The 25,866-nt window shown below is 36.3% G+C and overlaps 1 protein-coding gene across 1 annotated transcript in view; it reads right to left on the bottom strand.

The window, feature by feature from the left end:
* TENM3 (teneurin transmembrane protein 3) overlaps positions 1-25,866 on the bottom strand; it is a 997,728-nt gene that overhangs the window by 872,690 nt on the left and 99,172 nt on the right. Inside the window, exons 2-3 of the mRNA XM_061404118.1 lie at positions 16,893-17,079; positions 4,472-4,552 (exon numbers count right to left, since the gene is read on the bottom strand). The gene's annotated coding sequence lies outside the window, so the exon portion shown is untranslated. The remainder of the gene's footprint in view (positions 1-4,471; positions 4,553-16,892; positions 17,080-25,866) is intronic.

The following is a 25,866-nucleotide window of genomic DNA, read 5'->3' as shown; positions in this document are numbered from 1 at the left end:
CCATCAAAAGTTTATAGATACATAAATCTACACAGTTATTTAAGAAAAGAAAGGAGGAAAAAACACTTTTCAGCTTATTTAAAGATACCAGCAATATCCTGATAATAAAATTTTTAATAGAAGAAAGTCAGAGACCAGTGTTACTCCAGAATATAGACTTAAGTAAGTTTCATTAAGAAAATATTATCACGTCAAATCCAGGATTACATAAAATGGTCATACATTACAACCAAATGGGGATTTATCCCAGGAATGAAAGATAGGTTTAGCACTTAAAAGATCAACTTAATCTATCAAATTATCAGAAAAGGAAGAAAAACCATATAATCATTTCAATACGGGCAGGAAGAAAAGCTTTTGACAAAATTCAACACCTATTCATTATTAAAGAAAAAAACAAAAACCCACTTAAACCAGGAATAGACAGAACTTCCTTAGTTTAAAAGACATCTATAAAACACCTAGAGTTAACATCAATTTAATGATAAAACAGTGAACACTGTCTTCTGAGATTAGGAACAAAGCAAAATATCTGTTCCCACCACTTCTATTCCACATTGATCAGGTAGTCCAAGTTTGTACAATAGGAAAGGGATACAGAAAAGGCATAAAAATGGGAAAAGATGAAGTGAAATTCTATATTCATAGACAAAATTACTGTTTGCATAAAAATTCAAAAGAACCTATGGAAAGAAAAAAAGTCATAGAAATAGTATATCTGATACAAGGTCAATGTTTTAAATATCTATTGTATTTCTACTACTGGCAGCAAACTATGAAATGGGAAATTGATAAATTTTCATTCATTTTATAATAGCATAAAAAGATATTTCAGAATAAGCTTAATTGATGTACAAAAGCTCTACACTGAAAAGGAAAAAAATACGGGGAAAAAAATCTAAATGAAAGGAGAAAGCTCTCATGTTTATGGACTGGAAGATTCAAAACTGTTAAAACAGTCATTTTCCTTCAAATTCAGCTACAGACTCAGTGCCATCTCAATCAAAATCCCATCAGGATTTTTTTTTTTTCTGGTAGAAATTGACTAGTGAATTCTAAAATATGTATGGAAATGTAAAGGATCCAAACTAGCTAAAACAATAATGAAAAAGAACACAGATCAAGGATTTTCATTATCTGATTTCAAGACTACCATAGCCGGGCTAGACTAGTACTGGTACAGGGATAATAAAATAGATCCATGAAATAGAAAAAAAGCAGTTTAGGAATAGATCTACAAGAGCAATTATTTTCACTAATATGCCAAAGCAACACAACTTAGAAAGAAATCATTTTTCAATAAATTGTGGTAGAATAATTGCATAAAATGTGAAGAAAATGCATCTCAATCCTGACATCAAACCATGTACAAAAATTCATTCCAGATCATAATAGAGCCAAATGCAAAAATCAAAACTATAGACATTTTCATACTTGTTGTTGGCAAATATTTCTTAGAGAGGACACTGAAAACATTAACCATAAAAGAAAAACCAACCAATTAGAGTTCATCAGAATAAAAGCACTGGTTTAACAAAAGACATAGTTAAAATAAACAAGCCATAGACTAAACTAAAATATTCATAACCCATAAAATCTGACAAAGATCTTATATCCAAAATATATTTTGAAAGCTCCCACAAATCAGGCAAACATGCTTAAAGGGCAAACAACTTAAATCGACACCTTCAAAAAAAAGGAGATATGTGAATGGTACAAGAAAATATTCTTGAATCATTAATCATAAGGGTTCAATTCAGTTCAGTTCAGTCATTCAGTCGTGTCCGACTCTTTGTGACCCCATGAATAGCAAAACGCCAGGCCTCCCTGTCCATCACCAACTCCCAGAGTTTACCCAAACTCATGTCCATCGAGTCAGTGATGCCATCCAGCCATCTCATCCTCTGTCGTCCCCTTCTCCTCCTGCCCCCGATCCCTACCAGCATCAGAGTCTTTTCCAATGAGTCAACTCTTTGCATGAGGTGGCCAAAGTACTGGAGCTTCAGCTTTAGCATCAGTCTTTCCAGTGAACACCCAGGACTGATCTCCTTTAGGATGGAACTGTTGGACCTCCTTGCAGTCCAAGGGACTCTCAAGAGTCTTCTCCAACAACACAGTTCAAAAGCATCAATTCTTTGGCGCTCAGCCTTCTTCACAGTCCAACTCTCACATCCATACATGACCACTGGAAAAATCATAGCCTTGACTAGATGGACCTTTGTTGGCAAAGTAACGTCTCTGCTTTTTAATATGCTATTAAGGTTGGTCATAACTTTTCTTCCAAGGAGTAAGCATCTTTTAATCATAAGGGTAATGCCAGTTAAAGCCACAGAGAGGTCATAAGAAAAGCTAAAACCCAGGAGAGTAGTAACATCAAATGCTGGCTAAGATTTGGGAAAAATGGAACATTCATACATTTCTGGTTTGAGTTAAAGTGGATCACAGACTCTGAAGCAATGTTGATTTGTTACAAGGTTAATTTCTGTTGTACTCAAGAATAGGATGAGACTCAAAAACATTATACTGAATGAGTAAAGCCAGAAACAAAATGGACACACTGCATTTAAGGAGCTCTTTTAAATGAAGTGCAAGGATAAATAAAGCAAATCACTGTAGTAGAAATTAGAACAGTGGTTGTCTCTTATGTAAGGGGCAGGGGGTCATTAGGGGTTGACACTGTTTGTTATAGAAAAAAACTCCTTGTTTTTCGGACTGACACATATTAATAATGGAATGGAATATATTCCAAGTAGCTATGTTTAATTCCCAACATTTGAAAGAAGTGGAATATTGTTGAATTATATGTTTTAATATGAATTTTAATCTTCCAATTCAGTAAATGCTTTAAAACATCATATTCTTTACAATAAATAGAATCCCACTGAGTAGTTTTAAATATAACTTGATTAGGAAGTATTACTTTAAGTGTTTTCCTTGTATATAAAAGTCACATAATTAAAGATGACTGAATGCAAGTTCAGGACCGTATTGGAGTGATGCAATATATAGAGAGGGCTGTGGGTCTCTAAACTGGATTGTATCCTAAAATTTAGGAGCTAAGTCAAGAAGTTTCTCTTGGTAATAGATGAATAATAATGGACAAGATTAGATAAAATATTACCCTGTGATTTGCAGATCATTAACTACACTAGATGTAAAGAGATGATTTGGATAAAAGAAATTATTTTTAAGAAAGGCACCAATTGTCTCAAAATTAAAATTAAGAAAGTAGGGTGAGAAGTCATAACATTTAATAATAGTATAAAAGGAGTTCGGCAGCAACAATTATTTTGGAAATTGAGAATAAATAGAAACTCTAATATCTTTCTCCCCAGGATCTTGATCAATAAGATACTATCTGAATCATTAAGTGAGCATTTGAAGTGTAAGGGCTTAATTGCAATTTCTTGGGAAGATGCCTAAAAATTAACAGAAATTAGGAAGCTCTTAGTAAGGCTTTCTCTGGAATAGATAACTGGATAGTTTCATCTTGAAATAAAGAAATGTGATCCCTTTACTCATTTACTATGCTAACTACAATAAAGCCCCTAACAAATGTGTTATTAAGCCTTACCTGATTTATGTGTACCTGTATCTATTTTCTTGGTTTTTTTGAGAAACCATGGAAAATTTTCATCTTATGTTAATTACCAATTTAATCAGTCAATGCTAAAAGAAAATCTTTTGCTCTAATTATAATAGACAGTTGCTATAAACATTTGACATGATGAATACCTTTTCTGATCTTGGGCAGGCTATAATTTATTAGGCACAAAAATGAGGGGGAAAAAATCCAAGTCTAGTGCTTAATCAGCAGTGACCTCCAATTAAAACAGGTGATATTTGCTGGGTTTAAGAATACAAGCAATACGACTCCAATTAGCTGTCAAATTATCTGGCAAAACAGCTGTTACATAAATAGACCATCACTTGGTTTTCCTGTTCACTTTTCCAAGTTTTTCTTTAGTCTAAAGCCATTTAAAAAGATAGTCCCTCCATTCACATAAAACTTGAAAGTAGGGGAAACTAATTTGTAGTTTTGAAGGTCATTGCTGTAACTGATATTGATGGGGAGGGAGTGGGACTAGATGGGGCACAGCAGTAGGGGGACTGGTAATACTTTGTTTCTTAACTGGGTCCCAGTTACATAAGTGTGCTCACTCAGTGAAAAGTGAATTGAGCTCTGTGCAATTAAAACTTACACATTTTCCTGAATGTTATATTCAATCAAATGTACACAAAATATAAATTTATTTCAGAAACATATACAACCACCTCAGCATTGTGTCCAAATGGAAAGGTTTCATGCTAGTGTCTATAAGAAATAATCATTTTCTTGAAAACTTTCCATCTACTCCCCCTAATCTCTAAGAAAACACAGTAGGACATCAAAAAAAAAAAAAAATAGGGCTTGAAACAAAATGGAGACTTTTTGATTACAATCAGATTTAAAAATGTACATGCAACTTACCAAAAAGCTGTCTTCTCCCTCAATTTTGTGGCAGTTTGTGCTTTAGAGTTGTCAAGTGAAGCTATTGGTTGTGGTCCAAGCCTAGAGAAACAGTACAAAATAGAAAAATTGTTTTACAGTGAAAATTGTTTTATTGTATTTATTTTACTATAACTGTGTATATTCACTATACTATGATGCATTTATCTACATAATTATAAAATGATTACATTCACTTAATACTTCATATAACTAATAATTGCTAAGTATCCTTGCATGTACCAGGTGGTACAGGAGATTGGTAATGTATAATGCACTACATTTTCCCTAAGGAAATTAGGTAAGTAAAAAAGTGTAATAAACATTCCAGATTGGTGAATGCCATGGAAGAGGTGTAGATCAAATATTATGGGAATCAGGAGGTGGGTTACTTTGAACAAGAAGACTGGGTGAAGCTTTATGGGCAAGGTTGGACTTCAGGTGAGAATGAAGAGTATGATTTCTTAAAAATGTTGGGTGAGATGCAGAGGGTGATCCAGGTAAATGCAACAAGTGACCAAAGTACAAACATTGAACACAGTGGAAACAGGAAGGGGGGCGACAGATACATTTCAGTTTCATTGTAGAACAGTTTCAGAGGATTTGGAATTCAGGTGCAACCTGTGGGCTAGAAGTTGAGTCACTTGCAAATTTTCCCAGCTCTATGCTAGACCCAGGGACTCAGCTCTGAATAAGGAAACCAGGAGCTCAGCCCTCATGAAGTCCCCAGTTTATCAGGACAAACCAATACAAAAGGTCATATTAATTCAAGATAAGGAGCAGACTTTACTTTGGGGATCTGTAGCAGAAAAACCCATCTCGTCCAAGGATCAAAGGCAAAAGAAGCTAGAGTCTGTGAGACATGATCATTTTAAAGCAACAGAGTCAGATGAGATGGCCAAGGGAGCAAGTGTGGAATATAGAGAGGGAGGGACGGGGGTCAGCCTCACAGTCACGGGAAAGGGAAAAGCAAGCGAGGGAGTAGGTTAGAGAGGAGGAAGGAGGCTCAGAAGAATCTGGGGATAAACAAGAGAGAAAAGGTATATGGAGGAGGCTGTGATCAAGAGGGGAATCTGTTGAAATTCAAGTAGGGTTAGTAGAAAAGTGTTGTTTGTTGACTTAGATGCAAAGATGATGACAGAAAAATTTTTGGGATGGTGGGGTTAACCTGATATCTGTCCATCACACATGACCATCAGCACGGATTTTTACAGCCAGCATCTGTATTTGTGCTTGTGCACAGACTGGCAGTTAGATATTTTGCACGTCACCTTGGATGAGGGGAAAGGGAAGCCCTTTTGGTTGACTCTGAGAAACATACTTTCTGTACCAGACCACCATGCTGCCTCTTCAGATACAAGGATTCTCGTCTGCAGCTCTGCACAAAACTTTTTGCAGCCTTGAGTACTATTCTGTTACCTCTGTCAGCTTTCTTTCTCATCAAGATTCTTTCATTATTCCCAATGAGTATCATTGGGTCTTTATAATTAATGGCCAGTACCATCATGTGGCCAATGATCTCATTGGCCAATCATATTTGAAGAAGATTTTACTGTTTGTAGTTGCTATAACCTCTGGGGGATATGAACACATATATTTTATTTTATTTATTTATTTTTTTATGTTTATTTTTTTTTAATTTTATTTTTAAACTTTACATAATTGTATTATTTTGCCAAATATCAAAATGAATCCACCACAGGTATACATGTGTTCCCCATCCTGAACCCTCCTCCCACTTCCCTCCCCATACCATCCCTTTGGGTCATCCCAATGCACTAGCCCCAAGCATCCAGTATCGTGCATCATATATTTTAATATTAATTATGATTGTCACTAAAGTTTTCAATTTGTTATTTTTAATTAATCAAACACCACAATAAAGAATTATCAGTTCAGAGGCCTGCCAATATCAAAGTAAACACAATAGCTTTTGATTGTAATTGTTTAGCCCTGATATAATGATAACAACTGTCCTTCATTGCTCATAATTGTATGCCTTTAGAGAATATACTTGGAGAAGGCAATGGCATCCCACTCCAGTACTCTTGCCTGGAAAATCCCATGGATGGAGGAGCCTGGTAGGCTACAGTCCATGGGGTCGCGACGAGTCGGACATGACAGAGCGACTTCACTTTCACTTTCATGCATTGGAGAAGGAAATGGCAACCCACTCCAGTGTTCTTGCCTGGAGAATCCCAGGGACAGGGGAGCCTGGTGGGCTGCCGTCTATGGGGTCGCACAGAGTTGGACATGACTGAAGCGACTTAGCAGCAGCAGCAGCAGAGAATATACTAAATATTTGCTTAAAAATTCATAGCACTTAATGTCCCTGGTGAACTATTTCTCTTTCCTAAAAAGCAGCCCTCTATCTGAGAGATCTTTAATATTAAGCAATGATTCAGGACTCAACCTTCCTGGGTGTCCTACATTAGAGTAAATCATTAGAACAATAATCTTTCCTAAAGTTATCAGTTGTAAACTGACTTTGTTGTCAGTGACTTCTCATTCTTTCAAAACTGTAGGACTTTTATTCAAGTGTAATTCTATGCCAACAAAATAACCCAGGGCAGCATCCATAGAAGATAAATACCCCAAAAGTAAAGAAGTCCGTTTGATTGTTCAGTCCATCCTAACTATGCATTAGACTGGCACACAGCTGATCACTTTATAGTTAATCAGAGCATATTAGAAACTTCTAGAATGACTGTGACTTTGGCAATCTAGCTATAGTTTATAGCTTGATTTCTCGAAAATTACAGAAGAGGGAAATAGCATGTTAATTTATAGAAAGTAATTACTTGAGGGGGCTACTGAGTTTAGCCATGCAATCAACATTGTTTTCCAAATACTAAGTGAATTAAAATAATCATTTACTATTAACTTCACTCTTGCAAAAACTATTTTCAGCTTGGGGTAATGTGATACTTCTTGGAAATATTTAGAAAATAACTAAGATTTACAGAAAATGGATACAGTGTATAACAGCAATTTATATTCTTTTCAGGTTTATGAACAGTGGTAACTGATCATCTAAAATGGCCTTACACTGAGGAATTTCTATGTTTATAGATAAATATGTCTCTACAATTTTGAGGTTTCTCTAATCAAGTCTCCTTAAAGATGTATTTGGGAGGATTCTGATAAGAATCATAATACAAATGAAAGAAGAGTGAAGTGACTAGATTTCTAAAGCTCAACAAACCCAGGGACACGTATCGTATCTGAAGATCAGAGGAAAAAAGCATTTGATGGAAATAGACAGAGTGGAAAAAAAAGGAGTTATTTCTGTCAGTGCTAAAAAGCTTAGAGAGTCACTGATTAAGGTCACTGCCAATTTTATCAATGAGGAAAGTGCTTTAGCAAGGCTTCAACCCCTCATTTTTACCATCCTCTGTGTAGGCATGTGGATGACCCCACTGTCAGGGTGTCCATGATCAAACACAAAGAGCACTGAAGGTCAACCAGACTAGAATTTTTATCAGAAAATCTAGTGTCTAAAACCAACGGTGAAAAATGCATTTTATGTCTTCCTGCCTGCTTGTCTCCTTCAGGATGACCAGCATCATCAAAGAGAGCCACAGAAGAAAATAAGAAAGAAGGAAAGAAAATAATCAGTAATCACATTCCCACCTGTCCTTGGCTTCCCTGGAAAGACCATCTAAATGGTTCAGGACAAAGCTTTTCCTTGAAGTATTTATCAATGGAATAACAGTTAACTCCCCACAATGGCTAGTAAGATCTAAGTCCCGTGGTCTAAGCAGATACCCAAACAGCTCATCACTAGTCAACAGACGGAAGAGTCCATCTCACTGCTCAGTGAAGTTGATGCAATCATTCTTATCTATAAGCACCACTTATAGCACCACATTTTTCCAAAGTCTTGGAAAAATGGAGGATGTCCCTTGGAAAACACTGACTGAGGTGGGTGAGAGCCATTTAATCACAAAAAGCTCCACTTAAGGGATTTCTGAGCATTGAGGATTCCCCAATATTCCAATATTCCTCCTTTTCCCCATGACTTAAAATTATCAATGTCACATTAGTGGGCAGCATCTTCCATTTATTTCCGCCACTTGCTCTGCAGCAAGTCATTTCTATGACTCAGTTAGGGCTCTGATAACATCTACTTGTCTGAACATGTCAAACCATTTGTGCAAAGTAATTGGAATATTGGGCTTCTGTGGTGGCTCAGTTGGTAACGAATCTGCCTGCCATGCGAGAGACCTGGGTTTGATCCCTGGGTTGGGAAGATCCCCTGGAGGAGGGCATGAGAACCTACTCCAGTATTCTTGCCTGGATAATACCATGGACAGAGGAGCCTGGTAGGTTTTACAGTCAAAAAGGTTGCAAAGAATCGCACAAGACTGAAGTGACTTAGCACGCACACACGCACACACAAAGGGCCTGATTAAAAGGTGCTTTTTTGCAAGGTCAGACAGATCTCTGAAACTTATTGAGATATAACTCTCTCTCTTTTTCTTTTTTTCTTGGTAGCCTGGGGTTTTCAACTTTATAGTCATTAGCACCCAAAAGAACAAGGGTGAAAATGTAATTTCTATCTGGGAACAGCCTCAGACCCTATCAGCTCATTATCAGTGAGCTGTGCTGGGTCCCTACAGCTCAAAGCATGCCCTATGGACTTCTGTGGAACTTCAAAGTTCAGCCTGATGGACAGAAAACTCATCTTTGACTCTTACAGTTGAATAATATGCAATTTCTAGAGGTTAATGGATACTCACTAGTATTTGCTGAGTAGCTAGAAGGTGCTATTCATAAACTAATATTAGCATGTTACCAGAATTAACTGAAAACTCTAAATCCGTATTCTACAAAGACATCTGACAGCCACTCAACACTTGGGAACTTTGCAATGCTCCTGCTATTCAGATTTACATGGAAATTGTTAGAATTCCTGAAATCTGGGGAAGGGCACATGGTTATTATTGCTGCTTCGAATTGATCATGCTTGCAGCCAAATGTATATAAATGAATATATCTGTAACATTACTATTAGATTTTATAATTGTTCACTACTCAGCTTAGTGTATAATTGCTGTGTTGCTGCTGCTACTGCTGCTAAGTTGCTTCAGTCATGTCCGACTCTGTGCGACCCCATAGTTGGCAGCCCACCAGGCTCCCCCATCCCTGGGATTCTCCAGGCAAGAACACTGGAGTGGGTTGCCATTTCCTTCTCCAATGCATGAAAGTGAAAAGTGAAAGTGAAGTCACTCAGTCATGTCCAACTTTAGCAACCCCATGGACTGTAGCCTACCAGGCTTCTCTGTCAATGGTATTTTCCAGGCAAGAGTACTGGAGTGGGGTGCCATCACCTCCTCACAGAATTGCTGTGTTAGTGATACTTAAATTAGTATTTTGTTCTTCCTCAAGAATTTTTTATTAAATATCATTGGGTCTTTTTCAACTGGAAAGGAAAAATATATTGGGATATATAAATCCTTAAGAGAAGCATGATAAAGTGGTTTGAAAACCTTTGCCATTAAAGAATGGAAGTCAGGAAAGAAGAGATTTTGTGAGTAGGAACCTAAAAAAACAATTCTTGTCTGTGGCCAGGTACTCAGAGATGCCTGGATCCAGGTGAAAGGCTCTGGGGGGCTAGGTACCTAGGGAACAACATCAAGAATAGGCAGTCACTTCACAATCTCGCTCAGGGTCAGCCTTGTTTGTATATCACGGAGAATCCAAATTTGTTTCAATTTTGCCTTTTTATCCAGGTATCATGAGAACCATTCACTTTTTTTTGCCCATAATTTGTTTTTTGCCTAACATTACTAGAAATTCATTTTCTACTCAGACTGTAAATTACATTTCCTATTTGTCCTCAAACCAATGTAGCATTTCTTTATGCTTTTTATGCATGATATTTACTGTCTTTGACATTTTTATCTAGTAGTCAGTATTAATAAATCTTCCTGAAAGTAACAGTCATTCTGATTTTGTTAAAAATGCATTGCTTAGAGTTCTTTGAAGTATGAATGTTCAGCTAAAAAGAATCAAATAAAGGAACAAACACTGTCATAGCAGCACTCTAATTCATCTTTGTATTGCTTAAATTAACATATTTAGCTGAACTGTTAATTTTTTTCTGACCTCCATTCTTTTCAGGTTCCTAAATTATGAAACTAGGCTTACAGTAGTATATTCTAAAAAGTCATATAGGTGAGAATATATACAAATCAGCCCATAGACACAATTTTACAATTTTGTATAAAGATTTCAGAAACTTGCCAACATTTTTCATATTTCTGAAACACATTATTCACATGAAATTATTCCTAATGTCTGAGCTTAAATTTCTATTGATTGTACCTCTACTTATTGCCAGTGATAACTTCAGTGGGACCTGAGATCATCTTTACTTCTAATGGGATATACTATTTTACAAACAAAATAAATCTATTTGATATTTTCATATGTTTTATTCCTCTGGACACAGAGACCTATTGATCCAAACTGGATATGACTGTTCAGTCATCAAAATCATCAAGTAACAAAAATAAAGGAAACACACTACAGTTTTACATATAATATAATGAAGCAACAATTAATAAAAAACACATTTTTTATTCCATTTAAATTGAGGAAACATGTAAAAAGGAAGCTATCTACTACTGTGCCTGGAACATAATAAGTCCTGAAAAACTCATTTTGCCATCATTTTTACTGTGACAAGGAGGGGCACATAACATCTTCTGTAGGATGTTATGGAAAAGCCTGAATGAATATTTTGGCCAATCTAATATATACTTGTATGTATAGTATTTTTTTCTTAAAGGAAGGCATTTATAAAGTTTAAAAAAAGCTTAGACTGAAATAAAAAGAAACCAGTGATACTGGTAAAAGGTGATGGAAAAGGGAAATTGAAAATATGTTTTAGTACATCGTCTGATAAATGGAAATGATATACTGCACATTTAAATGTTTTACTGGACTTCATAAGAAATATAGTAAGTAAGTAAGTGTTAGTCGCTCAGTTGTGCCCGACTCTTTGCGACCCCATGGACTGCAGCCCACCAGGCTCCTCTGTCCATGAGATTTTCCAGGCAAGGATACTGGAGTGGGTTGCCATTTTCTTCTCCAGGGGATCTTCCCAACCCAGGCATCAAACCCGGGTCTCCTGTACTGCAGGCAGATTCTTAACTGACTAAGCTACAAGGGAATCCAGTATAGGGCAAAATGGTATGTTTGTGGTCTTCTATGATTCTAAGCTCTTTTATTCTAGCAACCCATATAGAAATTCCACTGATAAAACTGTACAAATTTGTCATCTTACTGACAATGAAATTTGTCTCTACTAATCAGATGTTAACAAAGAAACTCATTGAAAGGTTGATTTCTCAATAGAGCCTCTGCTTTATTAAACTGATAGGGGGAGGCAGGCAAAAAGGAAAAGAGGAGAAATAGAAGTAAAAGGAAATGATTCATGGCACAAATATATTCTTCAATTAAACTGTTGTTAAGCTAACCAAACGAAACTATTTGTGATGTTAAATGCTTCAGTAAATTTAGTCATGTAAGTATACTAAAAAGGAAAGACATTTTGACAAGTCATAGACTTAGGAAGTATTAACAATATGTGAGAAAAAGACAGAAAAACCTGAATAAATAAATAGTCACTGAAACACTCAGCAAGTTCCAGCTCTGCTTGGAATATTGTCCACATAATGAATATTTCAGGTGCATCTTGAGATCCTTATATTTTTCAAAGACAAGAAGGCAAGATGCATCTTACATCTGTTAAAGACTTCTGACTGGCATCTATGTTGAAAGCCTGCCTCAGGATTGAAAGGCAGAATGTTCCTCAAAAGCCGCAGGTATGAAATATTTATTCTACCTTTTCTCATAGACAAGAATGAGTTGACTCTGTGATATAAATCTTTACTAATAATACCAACAAAATAACACTTCTTCTGGTAAGTGATTATTCTTAGAAGGTGACCCAGGCCTTGTTTGTTGTAGTTGATCAGAGCAGAATAATGCAAGCATTGCTTACAGTATTCTTGGAAAACCTAATAATGTATTTTCAAGCATTATAGCACGGGAGACCTAAGGGTTGCTAAAATTTCCTTAAGAAAGATGATGCCGGATGAATTTTTTCTGGGATTGTTTTATTTATTTTTAATTTCAAAATTACATTTTTGTCAATATTAACCTCTGTTTGCAAGGACATTTTGTATATAAAAATGTTGTACCTATACCGTTGAGTATTCTTTTTATTAAGCAAGGCAAAGACTTGTGTGTCTCCAAATATTGCTTAAATCTCCAAAGCCAGCTGAATAAACAAACATTATGTGATCTGTAGTCCAAAAGTCTGCAAATGACTCCATAGGATGTTAAAAAAAAAAAAAAGAAAGAAAACAAAAACTATAATTCCTTCTAAGTATTTCTTGGAGCCAATGATCAGCAGTTTTGTTTAAGTTCTGAGACCCCTGAGTCTCCATAAAAATAACTTTGAAATATTATATTATGTGTGAAAATTTTACACACATGCACCTTTATAATGAGCAGGCAAGCCCCCTGCCCTTCCTCAACCTGATAATCAACCATAGTGCCTACTCAAACATGGAAAAAGTAGAAGATTCAGAACTCTAAAGCACATAATCTCAGTGCCATTTAGAACCATGTGCATTTCTGAAATCCTCTATTACTGCAAATCTCTTGGTTGTATTTTCTACTGAATTGTCTGTTTCTCATTATCAAAGTCTAAAAGAAATTTGATACAGTCATGTAACACTTGGAGAAGGAGCGTTAGAAAAATGCATTCCAAAGTGTTCAGCTTATCTTTTCTTTCCAAAGCAGTAACTACTGTCTGACTTTCCTCCTCTAGAGAAGCCAGTTGGGAGGGTGAAGGAAAAAAATCAAACCAAAGTAAATTAAACAATGGCCCTGTGCCTGAATCAATCACAGACATCAGCTTTTCAACACTGAATTGTAGTTAACAGGCTAGGGCAACATTAACATGGAGAATTCTTACTCTGCAAAGCTGCCTTTTGCTTGTAGAATGGAGACCACACCATGCTTCGAACCATGTTTGCCAGAATAAGATGACGTGGGCAAAGCTGGAGATTGGCAATACTGGTAACTGTGATAGTCAGATCGCTACTATCCTTGATAAATCAGGATATGAAATCCTAGAGATGGACTAGGGTACATTTTATTCTTAGCATGGCCAGAATTCAGGTGTGACATGTCATCCTTCCTCAAGAGTGAAGATGCTGGAGAAAAGAAAATCTGGAGGAAAAATTGTAAAATATGAACCTTGAAGAAAGCATGTGTTATTCCAACAGGTGTTTCTGTCTGCTCCTGTAAGTCAGCTGGGTTATTCAGATATTACACAGATAGTGTTCAGACAACTCTCGATGCACATCTGATCAATTAAGATAGAATTTTGTTTTTGCAATTCAAGCTTTTAAGAAGCATTACAGTTAAAATACATAGCACAGGCATGCTGGGATAATTGGTTGTCAAAGTACATCGGTACCACTGAGTAGTCTTAAAATAGCAGGAAATACAACTGAATACTGGAAAGGAAAACACTATTTCACTTTTTCAAATAAAACATATTGCACCTCTGAGTTCACAATGGGATATTTGCTGAGAGCCTGTAATTAACTCATAATGATGAGAACCACAGTAATAAACATTTCCTTAGCAAAACATTCACTTGTTTTCATTATTTCCTACTTTTTCACTATTTCCCTGTCACTTTTTAAGTTAGCTTGTAACTATTAATCTGGAAGGGAATGGAGAAAAGGGCAAATAATTTTTCAAGATGCAGAATATTCATTTTAATGATCCAGAAAGCATACTTCTGGATAAAACCAGCACATCATCAGAGAGTGCAAACGTCTAAGCAAAAATGAGGGGACTTTATTACCTATTAGTAAAGTTATTTTAGTTTGAAAACTCAGAACCAAGGAAACCAAAATGTGGCTCAATAGCAGATCACCTATATCAGCTGCTTTTAGATTGACCTCCCTCCCCACTCACAGCTGTCAAATTAATCTTCCCAAATACCTTTTCATCATGTCACTCCTTTGCTCAAAATCCTTCAATAGCTGCTCAATACCAACAGCACAGAGTCCACATTCCTTGGCCCAGGCATTAAGCCCTCTCTACAATCTGGTTGCAATTTTCTTTTCTTGATTCATTTCCCACTCTTCTCTTGAAACACAGTGGTCCCTGTGAATTCTCTGCTCCAGTCTATGCAATGCCTTTGAAAAGACTACCTGCTTTCTTCTTTTCTTGTTCTTTTCTCAAGCTGTTCACTGGCGGGGGTGTTCCGCCATTCCTTGGCTCTACTCGGACACAACCTGAAGCGCTTCTTCGGATCACAGCATACATGGCCAGGTAGGGCTACCTGTTCAGCAAATGCAACTTGGCTTTGTGTGAGAGTGCGAGCTCCATGCAAGCAGTGCATGCATGCTAGTTCACCTCAGTTGTGTCTGCCTCTTTGTGACCCCATGAACTGTAGCCCACCAGGCTCCTTTGTCCATAGGATTCTTCTTGCAAGAATAAATAATTCTCATATATGTAAATAATTAATAATAGTTTAATTGCTTTATATATGCAAACACAGCTGAATGTAGGATGCAGTCAGAATTACTGGGTCCAGTTATGACCCAGCTCTTGGTGTGATGCCTTGGCTGAGGGAAAGGACTCTAGTTACACCTGCCTGACTGGGTTCATCGCTTCCTCTTCTTTTCTGCCAGCAATTCTTCTCCCACTGGACTGAACAATAGTTCTCTAATGAAAATCAGATCAGGTCCCTCCTCTGCTTCAACCTTGCCTATGTCTTCCCCATCACATCTGAATAAAGTGCACTGTCTTTTCCTGATTTATAAGGTCTATTGCTTGAATTCATCCTCCACGGTCTCCCCTCACCCACCACCCTCCAGCTGCCCTGGTCTTCCTCCTGGTCCTCTGTCTTGCATTTACTGTTTCTCCAGCCCAAACACTCCACCTTTGATCTGTGCCTGGCAGGCATCTTACAACCATTCTCAAATACTGGTCCTCAGTTAGATCTTTCTTGTGACCACATCTAAATTCAGTAGTTCCCCCTCCCTCACCATAATCTCTATCACATCGCCTTATTAAAAAACAAAACAAAACAGCCCCTGCTGCTGCTGCTAAGTCACTTCAGTCATGTCTACTAGGATCTGAAATAATCTTCTTTAGTTAGTTGTTTACTTGCCTTATGTCTATCTCCTTTCCCTGGCAGTAGACACCATTCAGCCCAGGATCTTGTCTGTTTTGATCACTGTTGTATTACTGTCATCAGAAAACTGCTTGGTATAGAGCATGTGATCAATAAGTATTTGTCAAATTAATAAACTTGCCTAAAGTTACATAGCTAGGAAGTGATAGAACTAGCCCTGAGACCCAAGTACGTCCATCTCTGTGACCAGTATGGTGCCACCACCCACCCTGTCCAGGACTGATGGTGCCACAAGCTTCTGTGTTCATCATCCTGGGGCTGACCCAGCAGTTACACACAAGGAGTCTTAGATCCAAGATGAAAGTCAATAGAAAGTCAATAGACCTGTCTATCCAGGGAGTGTAGCCCGTCACTCAGACCTCATCCTACATGGGGAAATGTGTTGCAGAAGAATCAGCTGGAGGGACAATCGCATCTTATTGATGGGGGCACTGATACATTTGTTAGATGCAACGCAGCATTTATGCCCAACATGTAAGGCATGGAGAATGAAGGGGATGTCTGGAAAGGGAAACAGCTACATGTGGCTCACTATAGAAACTGATTAACAATATGCACTCATTTCTTAGATATTGAAGAGAGCAAGAAAGGCAACAGTAAATTCATAAAGCAGGTTGATTTGGGAATGGTGGAGTAGGTCTTTAGGGTTAGCAGATGCAAACTATTATATATAGAATAGATAACAAGATCCTACTGTATAGCACAGGGAACTATATTTAATACCCTATGACAAACCATAATGGAAATGAATATAAGAAAAGAATGTTTATATATATATATATATAACTGAATCACTTTGCTGTACAGAAGAAGTTAATACATTGTAAAGCAACTATACTTAAACTGAAAAATAAATTTAAAATATCCAGTCTTGTCTATGAAAGTGAAAGTCGCTCAGTTGTGTCTGACTCTTTGTGACCCCATGGACTATACAGTCCATGGAATTCTCCAGGCCAGAATACTGGAGTGCGTAGCTTTTCCCTTCTCCAAGGAATCTTCCCAATCCAGGGATCAAAGCCAGGTCTCTTGTATTTGCAGGCAGATTCTCCACCAGCTGAGCCACCAGGGAAGCCCAAGAATACCAGAGTGAGTAGCCCATCCCTTCTCCAGCGGATCTTCCCAACCTCAAACCAGGGTCTCCTGCATTGCAGGTGGATTCCTTACTGACTGAGCTATCAGTGAAGTCTTGTCTACATTCAAATCAAATCTCCATTCTTGTAAAAGTATAGTCTATAGCCTATGTTTATCTGAGAAAGCAGTCTTTTGGGGACAAAGTTTTCCTTGTATAAGTGCATCATTAGCTAGCATTGACATTTAATCATCTTGTGGTCCTTGATGAATGATGACTAACCTAAAAATTAGAGAAATATTATATAATAAGACAACAGGGATTGATTCATTGGGTCCCACTTATTTAAAATTACATGTATTGGAAAAAGAATAACAGAAAAATACTGACTCAGACAAAGGCATGCAAAGGATGTTTCCTGTTACAGAGATTGTTTTCAAAGATGCAAATGCCTATTGTGTCATGATTCTGCAACAATTTATTTGCAATTTAACAGCATAGTAAAGTCAAACATTACCATTTATTGCCAATTGGAAAGAAGGAAAAAAATGGGAAGCTCTGTGTCTGGGGAGGGATTCTGTAGTTTGGCACATTTGCTGGTTCTTAAACTGCTTTTCTGAATGAGTTTGTCTCTGAGTATGTGGTGGTCCAACGTTCTCCTGACTAATTTGGATTGCTTGTGGCCATGGAACCAGTGAGGGGGCTCCATTCATAAACAGCCCATGATGCATGATAATGCTTTGAGGCTCATAGGAGGAAGTTCGCTGAGAAGAACTGTAGTATACCAGAGGGGGTTTGGAGAAAATTTCCATCCAGACTACAAATTGTAGACATTGATTTGAAATAAATTGTGACTGATGATCAGTCGATGACGATTTCCATAATCATTACACTGTCTGTAATTTATCAAGGTAATGATATTTGTGTCCCTGATGTCACATTCATCCTATACTGAGGGACTGAAGAGCATGCTGTGATTTTTAAAAGCCCTTATTAAGAACTGACTGGTTTTGTTATACTTCCAGCCATAATCAGTGGGATGGCTGAAAGTGAATAAAACATTGAAACAATCCTGCTAGGTTTGTAATAAAATTCTTTTGACAAAATCTTCTATAGCACGAAGGCAAAGATTTTATGCTTATAGCATTTTAATTAAATCCTTCTTATCAAGATTGTTCAGTGTAGTTTGCCAATATGCTTTGGAAAGAGATATTACAGCACACTGGGCAAAAAAAATCTGCCAAAGAACCTCCCCTTAACCCTTCTGGACCATTTTCCCCTGGAATACTTGGTTTCCCTTTTAGATCACAGTTACTTATTTATGACCATGATTTTCAGCTCGTGTATGGTCAACAGGTATATTCACATCCTGCCCTTCTTCCCATTAGATACAAAATTGATGAACAATATTCTCCTCCTAAGTCAGAAAAAAAAGCTAATGACATTAAACACTAAATGTCATAAGTATCTCTTCACCAAACGTGAAAGTGAGCTTAGAAAGTCAATGACAGTGATATAATTAACAAAATTAACAAATGTGTTTTGAGATTGCCATTATAAAATGAATTACGATTAGACTGCAAATGCTATAGCATCACTTATATTTTCTTAGAACAAGGTTTAAATACATACAACCAAATACAGTTGAAAGAATTTCACAAATAATTCTAGCTTGGCATCTTGAGATTTTAACAAAGTTAAGATAAAGCAAAGTACTTTGATTAGAATCAGAAACAGAATATTTCAGATATTTGTTTCATGTAGCTAAAACTATAATTGTTATCTACAAACTTCCATTTGCTTTTGAAGTAATCCTATCTTACTAGTCTAGCTGCTGCTGCTGCTAAGTCGCTTCAGTTGTGTCCGACTCTGTGGGATCCCAGAGATGGCAGCCCACCAGGCTCCCTGCTCAATTATCTCAACTCATGCTGTATTTGTACTGTCTAATCTGGGTTCTTGGCTTCATTACCTTATTATTGATTTCTTTTTACTGTGAACATAAAATACACTGTGTTGACCATTTTTAAGTGTATAATAGCATTCAATGAATTCATAATGTTCTTCAACCCTTGCCATTATGCCCAGTTTCATTACTTTTAAGCTGTTTCTTATTTACTATCTGTCACCTATAAAAGAAAAAAGGTGATAATTACAGTAGCAACTTCATATTGTTTTTGTTAGAAATAAATGAGATGCTATGATATTTGCAAAGCCTGCCTGGTGTATTTGAAGTGCTAAACTACATACTCCATGCTTGAACTGCTTCATTCTAATGTTGACATTAACTCTTTTGAAGGCAAAAATCCTTACCAGAACCACACAGTAGAATAACTTAAATTGATTTTCTGATAAATTCTAGTGTTACAAATGCTTCCACAAATATCACCCAGAACCTCATCATAAAACCTCAGGTAACAAATAAAACCAGGTTCTGTCTTCTGATTGTACAGATGAGAACAGTGAATCTCTGAAAGCTTATTAAGTCATTTACCCCAGGTCCCACAGTCAAAGAGTGGCGTTAGAAACTGAACATAGCACTTAGCACTCAGGAGGTATGCAACTGTAAATATCTGTAAATAAATGGATGAATTAAAATAACAGAATTTTGACTTCAAGTTCTCCACTCCTCCAAACACAGAACAGGGACTGCTTTGTCACCTAACTTGCTTATCTCCAACCTTTATTCAGCATTCCTGTTTGCTAAGATCCATCAGGACTGACTGTGGGCTCTTGCTTCTTTTAATTCTTTGAGATTCATATTTTCTCTTTGGGAAAGGGAAAAACCCCATCCCATGCTCTCAAGGCACATTTCTGGATGGGATAACTTGGACTTTGGGACGTGACCACTGTGGTTGATTGTGTTCTGTGGGTTGCACTGCTGGGTGTTGGGAGGGTGTAGAGCATGAATGTTAACGTGAGTTAGACTCATAGGATAGTAGGGGGCATTAGAATGTCACATTATGGTAGTTTGTAAAAGAAGTACTTAAAAATTATTTTAATTGGAGGCTAATTACAATATTGCGGTGGTTTTTGCCATACATCGAGAGGAAAGTTGATCTAAGGGAACCCTTGAAGTGGGGAAGGAGGCTGACACTTGGGTCTCACCTGTGTCCCTTTAAGTGGTCCAGGATCACCTCAGTGGTCCGTGGATCACTGGCACCAGAAGGAGGCAAGACTGGAAATACAGTTTGCCTTACTTCTAGTAGTAGTTCTGACTTTGGGTTCAGCCTGTCTCTTCTCTCCAGCTAAACAGGCCATTTGAAATGAAACTGCTTCACTTCCAGTGGCAATATAATTTGGAAACTAAATAATTTTGGCTGTGTGGAATGGAGTGAAGGAGAAAATTGAAAATAACAGGCAATAAATTTAATATACTCCAAAATTGTATCAAAAGAAAGGTAACCTGGGCTATTCTTAAACACATTAAAAAACAAAGGATTTTTTTTAGTGTAATAGGGAAAATGTTCCAAGAAAAATATTTCACCTGTTGTATTTTTGAATATTTTGATATTAACATTTAAGATGTAGAATATATAATATATTTCACAAAAGCAGCAGTAATTTACCTATTAAAAAATTAGGTAGATTATATGCATTCATGCAAATATATAAAAAATAACAGCAATATGATTTACAGATTGGTAAGCATTATAATTTTTAAAAATATCTTACTATAAAAGTATAACTAAACTGTAGAAATATGGATTTTTGTTAAACTTTGAAAACAAATTTTGAGAAATGTAAGCTTCCTATGTAGCTTTTCAAACAAATGCCATTTAAAAATATTTTAAATGTCACTTGAAAAAAGTAAATATCAAAATTTATTTCTAGACACATTTGATGCAAAAATGTATCAAGTTTCTATCAAAAGCATGTAAGATGATTTAGTCTGTGCTATTAAAAAAAATTCTCTTTTTAATCAAGCCATACTGACTAGCATAATACAGTTAAAGCTGTTAGAAACATTTATAATTTCTACTTAGATGAGGAAAGGATTACTGAGGAGAAAGACACAATGAGAATCAGGACTAAGAAGGGAATGCAAAAAAGTTAAAAATAAAGATGAGGTCATAAAGGCAGGGAAAAAAAGCCAAAAAAGGGAAATATGGAAAGGAGAAGGCAAGGGAGGGGAGAGGGAGGGGGAGGGAGAGAAAAAGACAGGAAAGGAGAAATGGGAGTGAGATTTGAGAATGTACACTTCATTAATGAAATAAGAGAGGGAAAGGGACAGGTACTTTTAATTTCAAAATGCAAGCAAACCAAAACCAGCAGTTATGTCTTGCTAATATACTTTCTTCTTAAATAGGCGTAACATTATTTCAGTTTTCTGCAAGTCACGGCAAAATTTATAGGGATTATCTTTGTGTCTGTCAACAGATCATAATGGGTATTTCAGAATTTTCAAAGATAATTCAGAAAAATTTCAATAATGTCTGCATAATGTCACACAAAAGGACCTGGGTAAACTCAACAGACATCAACTTGAAGGATGACACCATATTCCATTAGCTTGCTTTTGCTTTGACTTTTTAAGTGGCTTTTAAAAACATTTTTGAATTTTTAAACACATTAAAGAAACACTATAATGCTTTTTAGTATGTTGAGTATGTAAAGTACATTTTTTCCTGCAGCATAATTGAAATCTAATTAATCATTTTCTCTAGAGATTTATGTTTTTAAAGACAACTATTGTGACAACAATAGAGACATGACTTTGCTTGTCACCACTGAAAATATTTCAGTTGAGGCAACAGTATAATTTTGTGAACATGTGTACACACTTTGATTAGTTCTGTTCTCAAAATTTACAAAAGAAATTAACAGCCCAACGGAGATGTTTGTGACTCTCACATCTTTAAGATAGCATTGTGTTTTCATCTTTTAAAATAAGAAATTGATTTATCAGTAATTTCAATTATATTCATTTGTTTTCCATTCATGGATTAGGGGAATAATGTGTCCCCTTTAGTTATGGACTCAGATATTAACCTATTTTTCCCCCTCATTATAGTTTTAGTCCTGATTTATTAATAATTAGCTCAGAGGCCTCCCCTTGTTGTAGCTGAAATGTGAATGCCTGGTTGCACAGTTTATGAGTGAAATGTAAATTTTAGTGCCAAAGGGTTATTTTCTGCCTCTCCATCTGGAGTTCACACAACTAGATGTGTGTGTTGTTCTACATGTTCCAATCCATTGGCTATAGGGAATCTGCAGTCGTACTCTTGGAATTGTCTCATTAGCTCACAGGATCCCTATTGACAGCCCTACTCTCTACTGCCATTCTTGTATCCAAGACGGTCAGGATCCCTTGTGTTATTTAAGGTCTTGGAAGCCATTGTTTTGCATATGTAAATATCGTCTATCTACGTATCTATCTATCTCTATATATGACCAACCTAGACAGCATATTAAATAGCAGAGACATCCAGTAGTCATGTATGGATGTGAGAGTTGGACTATAAAGAAAGCTGAGCGCTGAAGAATTGATGCTTTTGAACTGTGGTGCTGGAGAAGACTCTTGAGAGTCCCTTGGACTGCAAGGAGATCAAACCAGTCGATTCTAAAGATCAGTCCTGAATATTCATTGGAAGGACTGATGCTGAAGCTGAAGCTCCAATACTTTGGCCACCTGATGCAAAGAGCTGACTCATTGGAAAAAACCTGGATGCTGGGGAAGATTGAGGGCAGGAAGGAAAGGGGATGGCAGAGGATGGTTGGATGGCATCACTGACTCAATAGACATGAGTTTGAGCAAGCTCTGGGAGTTGGTGATTGACAGGGAAGCCTAGTGTGCTGCAGTCCATGGGGTTGCAAAGAGTCAGACACAATTGAGCAACTGAACTGAACCGATATATATATGTATGAAAGTGAGAGTGATAGTTGTTCAGTCATGTCCGACTCTTTATGACCCCATGGACTGTAGCCCATTATGCCCCTCTGTCCATGGGATTCTCCAGGCAAGAATACTGGAGTGGTTTGCCATGCCCTCCTCATACATATGTATACAAATATACATATAGTGTAATATCAGTATATTTATCAAAAATACTTATCTTGTTAGTATATGTTATATAGTCAGTATATAGCCATATATACAATTTGTTTACATGTTTATCTTCTATATATGCATAGGCATACCTCATTTTATTGTGATTTTCTTTATTACACTTCACAGATACTATGTTTTTTACAGACTGGAGGCTTGTAGCAACTCTGCATCAAGCAAGTCTATCGGTGCCATTTTTCCAATAGTGTGTGTTGACTTTGTGTCTGTGATCTTTGAGGTTACTATTGCAAAAAGATTAAGACTTGCTAAAGGCTCAAATGATGATGATCATTTTTTAATTGATCATTTATTATTTTAATTTTTTTAATTAAGGTGTAAACTTTTTTTTAGACATAATGCTATTGCACACTCAATAGACTAGTGTAGTATAAGCATAACTTCTATATGCACTGGGAAAGACAAAAAACCATGTGATTTGCTTTTTTGTGATATTTGCTTTATTATGATGGTCTTTCAGAACTGAACCCATGATATCTCTGAGGTCTGCCTATAATATATTAATGTATATGCCATAATCAATACTAATGAATTAATACAACCAAAAAAGAGGGGAAAAGATAAGAAACAAATACAAAGATGTTGGTTACTAAGGATATTTAGCTTTTTCTTAAAAAAAAAGTACGGGTCACATAATGCCAGTGTGAAGGGTAGGGTTGGGGACAGATTGAAGAGAAACTAGTGCAAATAATACCTACTCAGATTATCCCTTAACCTTTCATTTGATGATGGCACAATGCCTATTTTTGCTTAAAAGGAGATACTGAACCTCAATAACAAGGCAGGTTTACTTTTTTCTAAATGTAACCAGTGAAAATTACCTTAATGCTAAAGGTTTAGGTATGTAAAGCTGTGAAATTACTAATTCGCTTGTATTCTCTGTTATAATTCCTTCCATATGGATAGGATTTTCATATCTAAAAGAGATCCATATGGAAATTCTGGAGCCATGACTTTCCTCCCAATGTAGCCACTAAGCTTCCAGCTGCTGGTGTTCTGAAAGCAGCCTTGTCTTACCACAGGGCAGCAAGGACACTGCAAATCCCACTTGGGCTGCACCTTGGGACACAGGACCTATGGGAGGGGAGGGCGGCGACTGTTTATACTGCTGTGAACAAAACAATTTTCATTTTAGCTGTCATTTTGGTTCATATAGTGACTGTTCTTTAAAGGATTTATTCACTCATTGCACAACTGACCAGTTCTATACTTAACCGGGATTGTACACTACCATACTGTTTGCTCATATGTGGTCCATGTTCCGTGAGGATCACTGTCACCTGTGGTGCTGGTTGTAAAGAGATTCCTGGGCTCCAAGCTATGCTGAAAGCAGAGACCTTGTGTGAGGTTTTCCCTTGTCATGTCCATAGCATCTGGTCTGAGTCTTAAACACAGTGGTCAGTCAATAAATATTTGTTCAGAGGAAAAATTAATGAACACTAGAAAATAAGATCCATTACTCTGGAATAAAAGGGAAAAACTACTGGAAAAAATGCAAGCCCAGGTAAAACGGTCCTGCTATTATTAGTCATCTTCAAAACACTGGACTAAAATAATTCAAAGGAAATTCCTAATAAATCTTTAAGCTGAGTCAATGGGAAAATTAAATTTATTTGATAGTAATGTGTCCTGGAGACAGTCTTACAAAGATATATTCTGTTAAACAATCTAGAAGGTTTTTCTGGAATGTTCCCACAGAAAAGTTTAATTTTTTAGCCATATTCTATAACTTCCCAAAGCTACATTAAAAAAAAAGTTGAAAGCATTTAAATTAAAAAAAAATTTTTTTGGATATATGGTTATTTTTTATTTGTTTATAGACAAACTCCAAGTGACTCAGGAATTTTGTACAATAAGTAGTTCTAACATGTTAAAATTATCTATAGAAAATCACATAGGGAAACAGTAAAAACAGGAAAGAGAAACTGAAATGTAGTAAAAATAATATAGAAAACAGATGTCAAATGCCCCAAAATAAAAAGCACAGTGGTGAAAGAGAGCATGCATATAAGGTACAGAGTTTATGAGGATTTTTCAGAAATGATAGAAAGCCTTACTATGAATAGTAATCAGCAGACTCTGAAAGTTTGTAAGCAAGGAAAGGAAGAAAGCTACAGTATGCCAGGAGGACTGACCAAGAGACTCCGGCCACTAAATAATTCTTCCCTGAGTGAAGATTTGTCCTTTTCTAGTGATTAGGGATCAAGAATACAGAATGAAATCTGTAGTAATGATTAATGTGTCTTTGCAGTAAACTCAGGGAATGGCTTATCATTAATGTGGAACTAACACAATTTCTTGCTGAAACAAGTCCTATTTTTAGGGATAGAGTATTAATAAATGCATGAATCTAGGCAGGTCTTGGTCCTAAGACTAAGTTACAGTTACAGATTCTATAACTAGATCTATGTACCCTTCCACATACTTGATACAGAAGAATGGCAAGTTAAGTGTGCTGGACAGGAATATTTCTCAAACACTTGGTGTTATGTTAAAACATTGTATTTATTTCTGTATTTATATATATATATGTATATATATATAACAGGTAGTAATATATGATCGATATTCTCTTCTCTATCCACTAGCATTGTAGTCTAACAAATACAGAGATTTATCTAGCCAATTTTACATTCCAACATTTAAGACAAGCACTAGAATGAAAAGGAAATATAAAGTATATGTGTTCTATGGATTTCCTGATTAATAGCAAAATTTGGACCAAATTAGCTAACTCTTATCACTAGCATTTCATAATTCAAAAGCAAATTATATTTTATTACTAAGAGCTTAATGCAGCCATTCAAATACTTGTGTTAATATACTTAAAAATTCTGCTACTCAAATAGTCATAAGTTTTGAAAAAATAGTCATAAGTTTTGAAAAGGATAGGCTACATTTCTTAGAAAACAACTCTCAAAACAAATTCAATGTGGTAATGGATTTAATTGATTTACTCCTTAATCATACAAATTTATAAACTGTGTAAAAGACTTATTGATCCC

Source organism: Bos javanicus, chromosome 27, assembly GCF_032452875.1.
Source record: "Bos javanicus breed banteng chromosome 27, ARS-OSU_banteng_1.0, whole genome shotgun sequence".
NCBI lineage: Eukaryota > Metazoa > Chordata > Mammalia > Artiodactyla > Bovidae > Bos > Bos javanicus.
The sequence above is the reverse complement of the archived record's forward strand: the minus strand, read 5'-3'. Positions and strand labels throughout refer to the sequence as shown.